This window comes from Hemicordylus capensis, chromosome 4 (genome assembly GCF_027244095.1).
Source record: "Hemicordylus capensis ecotype Gifberg chromosome 4, rHemCap1.1.pri, whole genome shotgun sequence".
In the NCBI taxonomy this organism is placed as follows: domain Eukaryota; kingdom Metazoa; phylum Chordata; class Lepidosauria; order Squamata; family Cordylidae; genus Hemicordylus; species Hemicordylus capensis.
This window is the reverse complement of record NC_069660.1, coordinates 27,327,328-27,344,326: the sequence shown is the minus strand read 5'-3', so window position 1 is coordinate 27,344,326 and position 16,999 is coordinate 27,327,328. Positions and strand designations below refer to the sequence as shown.

The 16,999-nt window shown below is 44.7% G+C and overlaps 1 pseudogene; it reads right to left on the bottom strand.

Moving 5' to 3' along the window:
* Positions 1-14,486: 14,486 nt before the first annotated feature.
* On the bottom strand, positions 14,487-14,604 carry LOC128325522 (uncharacterized; annotated as a pseudogene).
* Positions 14,605-16,999: the final 2,395 nt, after the last annotated feature.

The window sequence follows — 16,999 nt, the reverse complement described above, 5'->3', positions numbered from 1 at the left end:
TTAGTATGTCTTTTTCGGTTTGTTACCTCTCTGTTGTTAAAGGGCAAAAGCTGAGGGGTGGGGGGGGGGGGAGCGGGAAAGGAAGTGCTGACCCTCCCTGCACAGCAATATTTTTTTGGGGGGGGGAATGCAATCCTCCTAAGCGTGCCCCCTCAAAATAAAAATCCCTCCTAATTGCCGCCAGGAAACCGGAGCGCGGCGTTTCTGCTAAGCTTCTGGGATTTCCTCCAGCAACACGTTTTGAGCAAGCCCGGGGAAACTCCAGCCCCTCTGGGTCAGCAAACTTGCAAGCCGGGAAGAGGGGCTTGCATGCTGATGCGGCTGGTCCGGCGATCTCTCCCTCTTCGCCCCTGCTACTGCGCGGCAGCTTCACGCCGAGAGCGTGAAACGAGCTCGATGCACACACAGTAGCAACTTCCTGTTCTCAGCACAGCAGCCACCTGCGGCTGGGAGGCGAGAGGAGGAGGTGGCTGCTGGCAGGCTCTGGCACTGCCACCCTTGCCTTGCAGCCCCGGCGGGAGAAAACGGGACGAGGACGGGGGTGCATTTGTGGGGAGCTCGGGAGCTTCCAAACCCCGCGAGGCGAGGCAAGAAGGAAAAGAAGAGGTCCGGCCGTCTGGCAGAGGCACAGGGGGAGAAATTGTTCTCTGCCCCTCCTGAGAGCAGGACTAGAACCAAGAGGTTGAAACGGCAAGGGAGCGGATACTAGGTTCAGGGGTTCCCACCCAGTGGTGCTCCGGTGTTGCTGAACTACAACTCCCATCATCTTCCCTTTCGCTACAATTTACTGGGGATTATGGGAGTTGTAGTTCAGCAACATTTGGAGTACCACAGGCAGAGGCGCTCTTACCCCTGGACTTCGAGGCCGAAGTCCAGGGCCTCCACAGCCCCTGGTGGCCCCCAAATCCTCTTTAGTCTGTCCCGGGTGGTGTGGTTGCCTGGTGGAGCATGATGATGCTTAATTTGCAGGGGAGGGTGGCCTCCGAAGGCGTTTAGGTCCAGGCTCCAAAATTACCTTGGTGTACCTCTGACCACAGGTTGGGAACCCCCGAGTTAGAACTTAGGACAGGCATGACTTAGCCCCACCCTCCTCCAGCTGATTCCCATAATCCTCAGCCGCATGGCCAATAGCTAGGGATTATGGGAATTGTAGGCCAACATCTGCCGGAGGCCCAAGATTGAGCTGCCCTGCGTTAGGAAGATGCTTTACCACTGAACTGAACCCCATCCCCTAGGGCAGGAGTTCCCAGCCAGGGATACTCCAGATGCTGAACTATAGCTCCAATCATCCCTGGCCAGTTAGACACTAGGAAGATTTAACTGAGCCACTTTAGGAAGGGTGTTATACCAAACAAATAAATTAAACTGTAAGGGCTGTTCAACAGTGGAACAGGCTGCTACACGAGAGCCAGCGTGGTGTAGTGGTTAGAGTGCTGGACTAGGACCGGGGAGACCCGAGTTCAAATCCCCATTCAGCCATGATACTAGCTGGGTGACTCTGGGCCAGTCACTTCTCTCTCAGCCTAACCTACTTCACAGGGTTGTTGTGAGGAGAAACTCAAGTATGTAGTACACCGCTCTGGGATCCTTGGAAGAAGAGCGGGATATAAATGTAATAAATAAATAAATAAATGCGGTGGTAGGCGCTCCTTCACTGGATGTTTCCATGAAGAGTCTGGATGGCCATCTGTCAGGGATGCTGTTTCCTGCACTGAACTGGGGGGTTGGGTGCTAGAAGACCTCCATTGCCCCCCCCCCCGTGCTAACATTTATGATTCTATGAAATAAAGCAAAAAGAAACTATTTAAACAAGCATTAAAAAGACAAAAAGAAGAGGTCCAGCAGTTGGGCAGATGTGGGAGGGTGAGAAGGGGTGAGCTTTCCTTTGTAGTTTGAAGACCGAAAGGTTAGGGTTGCCACCTTCTTTTCCAGCAGGGCTCCTGCACATTTAACAGCAACAGAAAGAAACCCAGCAAGTAAAGCTTTTCCTAGTATGGAGATGATGTGTTGATGGGGGACTGCTGTACCAGATGAGTGTAGACTCGCCTTGCAGCTGTTAAAGATACAGGAGCCCTGCTAGGACAAATACACTTACTCAAGTGGAATTCTTCCATACCTTAGCTATTGTATATCTCAATACAAATGAGGGGGGAGAATGAGCAACAGCAGGAGAGGGGGCATGCCTCCACCTCTTGCCTGTGGGCTTCTCAGGGGTGTCTGATAGGCCACGGTGGGAAACCGGATGCTGCTGGACTAGATAGGCCCCTGGGCCCGATCCAGCATGGCTGTTCTTATGGTGAATGTGAGAGGGTAACAGCAGGCTTGTGAATGGATTTTCCTGGAACACAAGTCTACATAAAACCAATTGAGTCGTTGCCAATGTGCTGATGTGACATGGATGCATATAACAAGAGTCATAAATCTATACTGCCCACATGAAATGCTCATAAACCACGCTTTAAACAAAAATCCACACTTTTTCCAGCCCTGTGTGCAGATGCAGATAGTGAGAGCATCCGCATGTGAAAACAGGACTACTGGAAAGGTGTCGCTACAGAGAAAAGGAGAGCGGCGGAGACTAGGACAGGGCCAGCTCCAAGACAGTTTGCTTCCCTACACAGCTGCACTGAATGATTCCAGAAATGCTCTCAGTTGTGTTTCTGCAATGTTGCAAAGGATGCTGGGACACAACTTTCAAATGATGGGTCCAGCTGTTTCATTGGTTCTCCCATGATCGCTGTCCCAAGCTTGTGATTTCTGTCCCCACTTAGATGGCTCAGTGCAGTCAGTCTGATCTTAGGAGGGGATTGAAGAGAACCAGTTAGACAAGGAAGGACGTGTGATAGACGAGGGAACAAATACTGCAGGAAGTAAGCTATATTTGCCTAGATATCTAACTCTAAGATTTTTCAGTCTTTCATTAAATCAATGAAAGTTGTCCCATTGATTGGAGTTACACTATTCCCCCCTCCAATGGATTTGAGGAGCATTTTATTTCCAAAAATTAATAATGGCAGGATGCAATATAGGCCACAATGCTTTTGCAGAAGTCTGATTCATTTCATGTCAATGCATTTGGCACAGGGGAAATTCCTGGCAGACTGCAGCCACAGGGAAGGAGGCGGCAACTGTAAGAGAAGGAATGCTTCAAGAAGACATGTACTTACTGCTGAAATAACAAATCAAGAGTTTTAACAGGAGTGAAAGACTGTCCTGTGAAAGAGAGGAGAAGTGAGAAGGATGTGCGATGGAATAAAATACTGAACACGAGACCCATTTAGACTTTCCACCTCTTCCTTCTAGCTGCTAAGATCTACCATTTTTAAAGGCTCCTTCCTTGGTTGTCTTCCCCTGCCCCTTGATTTTGATGGATACAGCTGACTATATTTATTTTTCATGAGATCCCTGAAGTGTAAAATTTCCCTTCTGTTGAAGGGCTTGTTGGCATCCTTTCAGTTTTACTTTGATTTAGTATCTTTAGACGAAATATAAAAAAGCTGCCTTATACGAAGTTAGGCCATTGGTCCATCTAGCTGAGTATAGTCCAGGGGTTCCCAGATGTTGTTGGACTACAGTAGCCATTGTGGCTGGAGATGGTGGAAACTGTAGTTCAACGACAGCTGAAGGTTGTTGGAAACCCCTGGTCTACACTGACTAGCAACAGCTCTGTGGTTTCAGATGGGGGTCTTTTAAGCCCTACCCAGAGATGCCAGGGATGATGATGATGATGATGTAGTATATACTGCCTTTCATTCAACAAAAAAAGTTCTCATAGTGGTCAAAGAAGGTCCCCTGTCCCCAAAGGGCTCACAGACTTTCTCAGGGAGACCCCAGCAACAGTCACTGGAGGTTGCTGTGCTGGGGTTGAATAGGGTCAGTTGTTCTCCCCCTGCTAAATATAGAGAGCATCACCACTTTGAAAGGTGTCTCTTTGCCCAGGTAGCAAGAGCAAGTACCTGGAACCTTCTAACAAGCATGAACTTCTGGTACGGAGCTATGACCTCATCCTTCTCATCGCGCACATCCAGGATGAAGAGCACAGGGCCAGGCAGATTTAGAGAAAAGTGCTTTCGGCAAATGTTAAATGTGATCATAAATGCTGCTCTGCTAGAGACAAAGCAGCATCTCCAAAAACGCCTGCTGTGCTACTCTACACCTGGGTAGGGATGTGCACGGAACCTGTTCAGAGGCCCTTTATGGGCCTCAGAAACCGGTTCGAAAGGCGGCCGGTTCCACCGGTTCGATGGCGCTGGGAGTGCTGCTTTATGAGCAGGGGAGGGTGCACTTACCATGCCCTCTGCTCTCCCCCCTCCAGCGCTCCTTTATTCCGAGGTTAATCGGGGTGGTAGAGTACCTCCCTGCCACCCTGTTGCCCCTGCTGTCCAGATACAACCGGAAGTATCCGTTGCGCTGGCACGGGCGCATGCACTTTGGGCACGCATGCATAACGTCTGCACGCCCATACCGGCGCATGCAGGCACAGCAGATACTTCTGGTTGTATCCAGACAATGGGGTGGCAGGGAGGTACTCTGCCACCCTGATTAACTTTGGAATAAAGGAGCGCCAGAGGGGGAAGAGTGGAGGGAGGGGTAAGTGCACCCTCCCCCGCTCTTAAAGCAGCACCCCCAGCACCATCGAATTGCCCCCGCTTGGCTACATGCACATCCCTACACCTGGGATGCCCTTTTCAACTTAAGCTGCTTTTCAACTTCTTTGAATCTAATTTTTGCCACTTACTCTGCCCCTTTTAGCCCAGCCTCAGTGTCAGGCAGCAGGCACATTTGTATTTACATACCCAAATTAATGCATGCAAATGAACAAGGTCTGCATTTGTCTCTGAGATGGGTGACAAAACTGTACTTATAGCTGCAGGTTTAACTTTTATTTTATACAGAGACCCACACGTTCGTAGCATTGGGTGTTGCTGTTTTTTAATTGATGGTTTTATGAAGATTTTCCCAAGTTAATAACAAATCATTAGAACAAAAGGCACGAGATGAAAACAGACACCAAAAGGGGGGGGGAGGATGGAGGGGTTGACAAATATTGATCTGAAATAAACAGAAGAAATTGCACACATAAAACTAAATTGTCCTTCTGGTGGATGCGGGGGGCAGCCTGATGGCTCAGTCAGGGGCAGTCCTTTCATGAGGCCATGTGAGGTGGTTGCCTCAGGCAGCAGGTTATAGAGGCTCCAGCAGGGCAGCAGAATGTCCCATGCTGCAGCCTTTGGAGCTCTTCAGGACTGAGCTGACGCTTGCATTGCAAGGAGCACAAGAAAAGAAGAGGAGACTACATAAATGAGCACTGGAACATATTCCCTTTAGGGGATGGGGCCAGTCTGCATGCATGTTTGCATGCAGAGCGCTCCAATGTTCCCTGGCATTTCCCAATAGGGCTGAGAGGGACTCCTCCTGCTTGTAACCTTGGAGAAGCTGCTGCCAGCCTGTGTAGGCAATAATGAGTTAGGTATACCAGGGGTCTGACTCAGGATAAGGCAGCTTCCTATGTAAGATATGTTCCAACGTACTGCAGGGTGCCAATCCCACATACTAATGCTCCTAGTCATAGGTCTGATAATTTCTATGGTGTTTGTTGGCAGAAACCAATGGTGGCATAGGATATCATGAACAGCCTAACCCGGGCTAAGCTGCTTGTGTGGAGCATCAGAATCTGCACAGATCTTGGCGCTCTCACCCAGCCTAAGCCCGGCAGTTAAAGTAGCAAGTGCTCCCTTAACCTGGCTGCAGGCACCCCAAGGAGACCCAGTGACGAGTGCCTAGAGAGCATGTCTGATGGAGGATCTCATCCATGCACAGCACTCATGGTGTGGTGCATTGTGGGATATCCAGAGGCATTTCCCCAGCCTCTGGAGCTCTGTGCTGCGTGGCACATCGTTGGCGAGCATGGTCTACATTCCCATCCACATTTCTTTGATCGTCTGGGGGTGGGGGGAAGAAGGTGATTTGGAGCAGCCTTCCCCCCGCCTCGCCCAATTGTGTGAATGGCCCCACTGTGTAAATATAGTAGTAATAGCCAAGAGCAGAGGATGGATGGGGGCATTGCAGGGTGCCTGGGAAGCTGACTGAAAGTAATGGTAGATTATCCATAGAAGGAATTGCTTGCACTGGGTCAGATCAAGTGTCAGCTGTCCTGACTGTCAGCAGCTCTCCAGTGTCTTGGGCAGGGAATTTGTGCTGGTCCAAGAATCAACACAGTCACAGCCCTCTTGTAGGGCAGAGCTGCCCATCTTATAGTAACAAGTGCACTTAGGAGCTAAGCAGCATCTGTTGATAGGAGTGTGCATTTTCCCCCTTTCCCTAATTGTGCTTTGGTCCAAGGGCCTCAGTAAGCATTAATCCAACCCTATAATTTCTATCGGGTGGCTGGCTGGCTGGCTTCTCATACATCAGTGTCATAAAAATGAAACTGGAACAAAGTACAACACTAGCCCAAGCCAACATTTATGGCATATTCATGCTTCCTATACTTCTGTCCACCACAGCCATGTGGCCAGCTGGTAGAGGACAGCTGGTCTTGTGGTAGCAAGCATGACTTGTCCCGTTAACTAAGCAGGGTCTGCTCTGGTTGCATATGAATGGGAGCCTTGATGTGTGAGCACTGTAAGATATTCCCCGCAGGGAATGGAGCTGCTCTGGGAAGAGCATCTAGGTTCCAAGTTCCTAGGAAATTAGGGCTGAGAGAGGCTCCTGCCTGTAACCTTGGAGAAGCTTCTGCCAGTCTGTGAAGACAATACTGAGCTAGATAGACCAAGGGTCTGACTCAGTATATGGCAGCTTCCTATGTTCTTATGTTTATGTATTGACTGCTGTTATAAAATGCTCAGTAATTCATTTTTTAAAAAAAACAGATTCATACATTGTAACAGTCAGGTCTTAAAATTGATACCTGTCCTGTAGCATTCAAGATTGGTTTTATGCATGTTTGCCATACCGTTAAGACAGGCTTTGAGAAGCACTCTGGATCTTATACAGCCAAGCATGCATCTCAGCAGTAAAATGACATGCCCCTAACCCAGAGGTTCTCAAACCTGGGTCCCCAGATGTTGGAATAACACTCTCATCAACCCCAGCCACCATGGCCATCATACAGACACAGGCGACCCAAGTCTGGGTCCCTTGTCCTGACTCTAGAACCTTCCTCTGTTATTTATCACAATATGTATCTATGAATATGACGAATGTTTATATACCAATTTTCAACACAAGTTCCCAAAGTGGTTTAAAGGTAAAGTGTGTCATCAAGTCAATTTCGACTCCTGGTGCCCACAGAACCCTGTGGTTGTCTTTGGTAGAATACAAGAGGGGTTTACCATTGCCTCCTCCCACTCACTCAGTATGAGATGATGCCTTTCAGCATCTTCCTGAATCGCTGCTGCCCAATATAGTACCAGCGGGGATTCAAACTGGCAATCTTCTGCTTGTTAGTCAAGCATTTCCCTGCTGCATCACTTAAGGTGATCTTACATAGATATAAATAAATAGGCTCCCTGTCCCCAAAGGGCTCACAACCTAAAAAAGAAACATAAGATAGACGCCAGCAACAGCCACTGGAGTGATGCTGTGCTGGGGATGGGTAGGGCCAGTTGCTCTCCCCTTGCTAAATAAAGGGAATCACCACTTTTAAAAGGTGCCTCTTTGCTCAGGGCGAAGAGTGAAGTGTTGTCTCACTTCACTCATTTCCCTTTTCTCTCTCTGCCCCTCTATCAAAATCTAGATTGTTAAGCAGCTCTTTGAGATCAAGAATCCTTCTGGGTTTGCTTGCATGTTTGCTTGCTTGACTGTGTAAAGGATTGAGGATGATAATTATTTAATCAGGTTTGCTAACTACTTTCACAAGAAACATATTGCTTCTTGAACTTCCTGTGTCTACATGATGATAAGTCACATAGATTTTTATGCATATAGAAATCTTAATGTTTTTGCACTCTTAGAAAAACCACATCATCTTTCTAGTGTAAGAGAGGGCACATGGCTAAGAAGAGCTCAGATACTATGAGTCCCTGTGGTAAGAAGATAATTGGCCGCTAACAGATGTACATCTTTAAGACAGAGAGTTAGTGTGGTGTAGTTTTAGAGTGTTTCTATGATTACAGAGAACTGCATTTACTCTGCCAAGTTCACTGAGTGATCTTGGACTATTCTGAAAAGCCCAAGAACACAAGATAAAATTATATGCAGATGATGTGCTTTTTACTATCACACAAATCAAAGACTCTCTTGACTTGCTATTAGCAAATATATGTCAATATGGTGAAATGCCTGGTTATAAAATTAACAGTAATAAAACACAGTTCATTACTTGGAACTTGGACAATATGGAATTATATTTTCTGCCCGACACTACTGGGTTCCAGACTACCATGAATCCAATTAAATATTTGGGAATTAATTTAACTAAGAATAATAAGGATTTATTCAAAAATAATTACTTAGAGACTTGGATATCTATAATTTCAAATCTGCATAGATGGAAAAAGTTTCTTGGTTAGGAAGAATATCTTCGATAAAAATGAATATACCACAAATGATTCCGATTAGAATTGAGGATAAGACCTGGAACTTATGGCAGAGACATTTAAACCCATTTATTTGGGAACATAAGAGACATAGAATTAGATTTAAAGTTATGCAAGATTTAAAGGAAAGAGGAGGTCTAGCTATTCCTAATTTAAAGCTTTACTACCATGCCAATTGTCTAACATGGATTTTTGATTGGATCAAAGCCCCATATGGATATTTTTCAGATATGGAGGAGTCTGGTCTTTCTAAAGGTTTACACAATTTTCTATGGGTTACCAAAAAGAGAAAAGACTCAGAGATTCAATTACATACTGTTAGAAACAGTCTCTTACATTGTTGGGATAAATATCAGAACAGAATAAGTCCAAAGGTCTCTCCCTTGACATCAATTTCAAATGCATCTTTTTATGAAGAAGAACGACTTGGGAAATTTGGATTATGGGCAGAAAAATCTTGTATTTTGCAGAATTTATTAGTTGATAGAGTGAAATTGAAACCTATTCAAATGCTTATAAAGGAGTCCATTCAAAACCCTCCCTGGTTTCAGTATATTCAAATGGGTTCAATTGTTCAACATGAATTACATCGACAAGGAGGGAAACTTAGGGCTCTGACTGATTTTGAAAAAATTATTTAAAAACAAATCCTGATCATTTGTTTGCTACAGTCTATAAGTTGTTATTGAAATATGATACTGAAACAAAACAAGTAAAGGTGTGTATGATTAGATGGATGCAGAATATTAATAAAACAATTGATTTCAGTGATTGGGAATATCAATGGCAGAAAAATATCAAATTCCTCAGTAATAATTTGAGGGAGAACTGGTATTAAATGTTTTTTTGGTGGTATGTGACCCCTATGACTATACATAAAATTGATACCAGTCTTCCAAAAGAATGCTGGAAATGTAACAATCACATAGGGACATTTTATCATATGTGGTGGACATGTGACACAGTCCAATCATTTTGGAAATAAATACATTGTAAAATGGAGCAAGTTTTATGTATCAAATTTCCTTTTTAACCAGAAATTTTTCTTTTCAGTATGACAAAATCTCATTTTTTTTTTTTTTTAATTTATCAAATTTGTACACCGCCCAGAGACAAACTTTTGTCTCTGGGCGAAGTATACTGAATTGTCTTTCTATATGATCACAGCAGCTAGGATTCTTTATGCTGCCAATTGGCACTCCTCTACAATCCTCTCTTTAGCTGATTGGTTTATTAAATTATAGGACTATACTTCTGTTTCTAAAGTTTCAGCTTATGTGAATAATTCTCCATCAGAGTCCTTTTTATTAACTTGGGAACCTTTCATAAAATATAATGTTCAACAAGGTCATTGTCTGTTTCCGAGATCTGGTTTCGATTTGTGATTTATGATTTCATGATTGTTCTGATTTAGTCCAGTCGGTGGAAGATGTCTTTTTTCTGTTTCTATTTATTTTATTCTGATAATTGGTTTTTGGAGGAAAACTCTGTATGCTTTGATTTCAAGAGATGGATTTTCTTTCTTTTTTGAAATAATAAAAACTTTTTTAATTTAAAAAGAAAGAAAGAAAGAAAAGCCCTATTCACACATCATGTCAAAATGTGTATGAGTATACCACGGTGCAGTGGGGAAGTAACTTGCCTAGGGAACAAGAGGCTGCCGGTTCGAATCCCCACAGGTATGTTTCCCAGACTATGGGAAACACCTATATCGGGCGGCTGCGATACAGGAAGATGCTGAAAGGCATCATCTCATATTGTGCAGGAGATGGCAATGGTAAACCCCTCCTGTGTTCTAACAAAGAAAACCATGTGGCTCTGTGGTCGCCAGGAGTCGAAACCGACTCGAAAGCACAACTTTACCTTTACATACACAGGAACAGCTCTGTACACAGGTACAGTTACTCACACATAATGGTGAACACAAGTACAGCAGTACACCATCTATCTGCACCATGCATTTGCAGCCAGATCCACTTTTAAAAGGTACCTTTTTACACAGGTACAGTTATTCACATAAATATATGCATGAGTGTACAGACTTCTCTACATTCATACAACAAGGTGTCTGAACAGGGCTTATCTCTCTGCCTAATCTACCACATTGGGTTGTTGGAAAGATAAGAGGAGGGAGAATAAAAGCACAATGTATAGCACCTATGACCTCCCTGGAGGAAAGGTAGGATTAAAATGTCATAATAAATATGACTGTGCCCATTTATAAAGGAAAAACTATGTACCCACTGGCATGTTCAAATTAAATAGAGATGGTCATTTAATTTTGCAAGAGGCTGTTCCAATTACACGCTAATCATATGCACAGCTTTTAAAACCCACAAACTATGTTTAGCAACACTTCAAGCACAACTGTCAAAAGGAACTTTGGAAGCAGCCCTCAGTTGATGAGGTGTTACAACAGCCACTGAAGCAGGATATTATGAGCTAACTATTACACTGAAGTGCGTGGGAGAGAATGGCTGTGACCAAGATTAGATCACACTTATCATGTAAATTGATGAGACTGTACTAACCATTGCTAACTGGGCGAAGAGGCACCTTTTTAACGTGGTGATTCTCTTTATTTAACAGGAGGAGAGTAACTGGCCCTATCCATCCCCAGCACAGCATCCCTCCAGTGACTGTTGCTGGTGCCTACCTTATGTTTCTTTTTCAATTCTGAGCCCTTTGGTGACAAGGATCCATCCTTTCTTTCTTTCTTTCTTTCTTTCTTTCTTTCTTTCTTTCTTTCTTTCTTTCTTTCTTTTCTCTATGTAAACTGCTTTGAAAATGTTTGTTGAAAAGCGGTATATAAATATTTGTTGTTGTTGTTTTGGTGGTTCCAAAGTCAAAGAGTCCTAATTACTACTGGGTGTCTTCTTCTGTTCTTGCATGCTAAATGTATAATATTAGCTGTAAACCACTAGAAACATTGGCTGACATTCAGAGTAAGGATGTACCAGTGTAGCGAGAGAGCAGCCTAACAAACCTTCCCGAATACCAACTAACTGCATCAGTGCAATGGGGAAGTTACAATTTTTTATGCTCTCCTCTTTCCCAGGAAGCCCTCCGTGCCACCCGAAAATATGTCCCCGAGGGCTGGGCAACTCTCAGGTACATATTTTCAGGTGCATCCTTACTCTGTGTATGTCAGCCATTTCCTTTTAGAGATCCAGAATAGTTACCACTTGCAAAATGATAATCAGTTCTCTGTCAGCTTTTCCATCACCAATGGAGGGGAGGGGGGAGGAACCACATCAGTTTCTACTCCTTTACCATTACTTATTTGTATGTCAACAATATTTATTTAGAAACAGTCTTAATGGACATTTTGCTTCACACTCAGAATCTTATGTCCAATGATCACATGTTTTTACCTGGCAATAAAGTCAAGGTGATGTTTCTTTGAGATTGACTGAGAATATTTTGATTGAATGTGCCCTCGAGTGGTGAGACCTGGTATTTACAGAGCCTAGACAAACACATTTTCAAGACTTTGCCCTGAAGTGGCAAATACTATATTTTACCACATGAACCAGTCAAACAAAATATTTACCATACAAAACTCTTGTTCATTTTACCACATAAAAATAAAATGTTAATGAAGCCTGGCTACCATATTGGGGTGTGTGTGTGTGTGTGTGTGTGTGTGTGTGTGTGTGTGTGAGAGAGAGAGAGAGAGAGAGAGAGAGAGAGAGAGAGAGAGAGAGAGAGAGAGAGAGATATTGATTGATTTACTCCTACTGGCTTTGTGGTTTGGCTCACTTGCTTGAGTTATCTGAAGCTATCTTCTCTAGAGGAACCTTGGTATAAAATCCATTGATTCTGCTTTCTGCATGTGACACACTGTGGTCCTGGTTAATTTTATGGAGAGTCCAATGTGTGGAAGACAGTGCCCAGGTAGAGTGTTTTGTTGTTAGACTAGCAGCCATTTTTTGTATATAAAGTTCCTTAAAAGAGGAGTAAATGTGTTTCTCCATATAGTGGTGCCTATAAGCAACAACTTTGAAGCACTGCATGCTGGAAAATGTAGTCTGAACAGGAACAAGAAGTGAGGAGAAGGAGATTCGGCTTGGATGAGTTGCTGAGTGACACAGCCATTGTTCATGATTAATTACAAAAATAAAACTTGTTTGGACTGCACTTGTGGTCAGTTGCCTGACACAGTAAGCAGCAAGTTGAATTTAATGGCTGATTCCTTCCAGTTGTCCAGTTTATATTAGGCCAACTTCATATGTGTCTATCGGGTGGTGTATTAGCTTGCCTGAGTAGTTGCACCCATGCAAGGAGCAACTGCTTTACACAAACCAATTCCTGCATGGACCAGTGCCCACATGGGTCTGTTTTCAAGCTGTAGCTATGCACTATTGTCATATAGGAATTAGCTGGTCAAGTCCTTGAGGCTGCTGTGCAGAGTGGCACCTGGAATCTAAAATAAAGCAATTTACACCCATTTCTAGTGTCAGCTAATCTAAATCCCAACTAAAGCAAGACTCTTAAGTGTGTCCGTTCAGATTACATCATGGGTTCTACTACTACTGCTGCTACTACTTCTATTTATATACCGCTTTTCAACAGACGTTTCCAAAGTGGTTTACAGAGAGAGAGAGAGAGAGAGAGAGAGAGAGAGAGAGAAATAAACAAAGTAAGACGGATGGTTCCCTGTCCCCAAAAGGCTCACAAGCTGAAAAAGAAACATAAAGTAAACACCAGCAACAGCCACTGGAGGGATGCTGTGCAGGGGTTGGATAGGGCCAGTTGCTCTCCCCCTGCTAAATGTAAGAGAGTCACCACTTGAAAAGGTGCCTCTTCTAGCTACCAGTGAAGCTCGTTATGACCATCAACAGTTAAAAATAAAAATTTTAAAAACTCTGAGACCCTGCCCCACCCTGCAATTTTTTTTTAATTTCAGATCCTTAAAGAACAAACAAAAACAAACACCATTCAATTTTGGGGTCAGTCTGAGTCAGAGATATTTCTCTCAATTTGAGGCACACTGTGGTTTTGGTAAGAAAAGCCAATGGAAAAATTGCTCATAATCTCCATGTTCCCATTAAAAATGCTGAAGGCAGCCTTGAAAACCAATGGAATGCACATATCATAATATGTTTAAAAAGTATATATTAAGCCAAATAGTGGAAAAGACATCCTAGGATATTATTATCCCAGGCTTGTTCTCCAAAGAGGTGCATGATGAAATCATTCCGTTGAGCAACAATGTATGTTAGGGAGTTATAAGACAGTTTGCTCAACACCGTGTAGTTCATGCTGTCTCTCTTGAATACAAAGTGTTTTTGCTAAGACTTTGCTAACAAATCCCATTTGAGATATTCAGAGTTAAGGTCTAAATGTTACAGTCCTAAGTGTGCCTACTTGTAAGTAGGTCTCACTAGAATCAGGTTAAAAGTTTTATTTGTATGCAGATATTTATTGGATTATTTAACATTTCATTGTTGGATTTTTTTTTTTAAGTCTACAGCTCTTTTAGGTGTCTTAGAACAGGAGGTGGGGTGGTGGTAGGGGGAGAACCAGCAGAGTCTTGTGGCATTTTAAAGACTAACAAATGTATAGTGGCATAGGTTTCCCTAGGACATAGCCAACTTCATCAGATGCATCCTTTGACATGCTATAGACAGGACTACGGTTTTGAACCAGACTATAACAGTGCTGGCTGTATAATCCCAAAACACACTTCTAGGTTCACCCATTATCTGATATCATTCAGAGTACAGCTTCATCTCAGATTCACCAAGCCTGGCACTTCAAACTGTGTCATTGAGAACAGAGATACACGTTCAGAACCATACAGTTTTCCCTGGGATTTCATTACTTCAGAATACTAGTGAGGAAATTGGATTTTCCATCCACAAACAAAAAAGGCTCATTGCACATTAAAACAAACAAACAAACAAACCCCTAGCACTCAGGACCCTATTCAAACATTACAAGTGCCTATAGCACCCAGTATTCCCAAGTGGTCTCCCATCCAAGTACTAACCAGGCCTGACCCTGCTTAGCTTCTGAGATCAGACAAGATCGGTGCATTCAGGGTAGTGTGGCCATAAACAGCATTACAAATCTGAATGCATATACATGTTTTAATGTGGGTGACATGGCATGCTTCATTTAAAAAGTGAACCTGTATACAGGCACCCTAAAATGCACAATCGGAAAAAAAGATCAAAATGCAGATCAGAAAAGCACTGCTGTACATGCTCTGGATATAGTGTACATGCATACAGGCCTACTGTACACAGATTGCACATGTGTTGTACTGTACAGAGATAGCACATGATGTGTGAATAGGGCTAATGCAGTTTTTGATCACATGACTCATGTGATCCGTTACCTTCCCCGGCTTCTGTATTCTGAAACAGTACAGTTCCAAAATGGTTCTCCATCCTAGACTCAAGGATGGCTCCAGAGGGGACAATCCCCCCATCATTTGCCCCTCCACCTGCCCCCCATTTCTGTTTAAGAAATTGAATGTGTGGGACACAGCTTACCCACCCATAAACGCACTTTGCCCCTCCTGTGCCCCCTGATTTTTTTCCCACTTCCTGCACCTGTAGATCAGACCATTTCAGTCCAGAAGGTGTAGCTGCTATGCAACAACGCCTATAATAAATACCATTCTGTGCAATGGGGCTTACTCCCACATAAGTGCAAAGGAGTGTTAGTCTGCTGCAGTGAAAACAACAGAGACCTGTAGCACCTTAAAGACTACCAGATTTATTGTGGCACAAACTTTTGTGGACTGACTTCATCAGGTACAGAAAGCGTCTCCTCCTTTCCCATCCAGACACTGCTGGCTGCCCCCATCCCCACCCCCATGGTGCTCTCACCTGGTGCTTCCATCCTTGCTAGCAATGGAGCACGAGAGATTCCCCAGGATAGTTAGATGGCCCTTCTGCAGAAGATGGCACAGCAAAGGCCCTCCCCTTGGCATCATGGCAGTCACCTTCTGCCAGCCATTGGCTATTTGTCTTGCTGGGTGGAAACTACCCACTGAGTGGCACCACACACCAAATCATTGGGTGAATTTGAAATCAGTGTAGGCCAAGGGTGGCCAGCCCGGGCTCTCCCGCTGCAGTTGGACTGCAGCTGGGGGTGATGATGGAAGTTGTAGTCCAACAGCAGCGGGAGAGCCTCGGATTGGCCACCCTTGGCCTAGTAGTCAAGGAGAGGGGGCGATTCCCTCACTCCCTCATTGGCTGTGCAGGAAGGGGAACATGTTGCATGCAGTGTCTATTCTTTCACCACCTTCTCGATGGCGTGGGGGAGGCGGGGAGAAAGGGTGGGAAAACAACGGGCGAGTTCTTTGACGACTTCCCTGTCGTCTGAGACTGTGAATCCGGCCATTCCTTCCCCCCGCCCCTTATATTCACAGATCCCAGTTTGTCCCCAACAACTGTATCCGCAACTCAGTGACAACATTCAGCTACCAGTCCAGCCTGAAATGTAGAGCTAGTTCCGGCCGTCCCGCTAGACCTTCATCCAGCGAGAAAGGAGAAGCAGGAGGACAAGCCGCGATGATGAATGGATACTGTTATTTTTAGCAGTCAGGGTGGACCTGGGGACTCTTCCTGCCAGCTCGAGCAAGTTTCTCTGTGAAGCTTGCTTCAGCGCAGTTGATGAAACAAGCCACACGCCTCTCGGCTCTCCTTTCCCTTTAAGAGCAGACTCGGTCTCGGCAGCGACGTGCGGCGCAAACCACACGCGCTCTGGAGGAATATTAGTGCTCAGGGATCCTCCTCTATCGCTTCCCCACCAGTCCTTTTAGCGGGACTTATTTGCGGGCTAGCGACTAAAACTGCAGCAGGGAAAGGCGGCGCGCGTGAGGTGATTTTGCCCGGGATGCGATCGTATGCAAAGGGGCTTAAAGAAGCCACAGAGACAAAATCACAGGCTTGTGTTGTGCGTTCCTTAATGCAAGAGAACGACCACTCCTGTATTCAAAGGCAGTCAAATGGCCTGTCAATCCCCGATTCAAGGAGCATGTAGTGAAAACGTCGAGAACCTCACGGTTGAGCCACCCGACTTATGGCAGCGTGGCTCAAGAGTGGGGGTGGGGTCGGAAAGGGGCCAGTTATCAACGCATGCTTTGAAATGAAGTGGGAGAATCCAGAGGGGAAGGAACGGGCTGCTGTATGACTTTAGACCGTGGGCGCGCGCGCAATTTTTGAACGGTCGCCTCCTTTAAAACAAAACTCTGCGCAAGAAGAAAGCCACTATATATCGGAGGAAACAGGGTTTAGAATAGGCCGTCACCTTTCCCTGCTTTTCGAGCTGTCCACTTGGAGGGAGCTACCTAGGCAAGCATTCAGAAAAAAAGTGGCACCACCCCTGCAGAAATGGCACATTCCAGTATACTACCTCCAGGTTTCCTTCACCGTATGCGCATCTCATTCTGATACATGCGCAGAGCAAACCTAGTAGGTTTATACACACAGGAGGAGGAG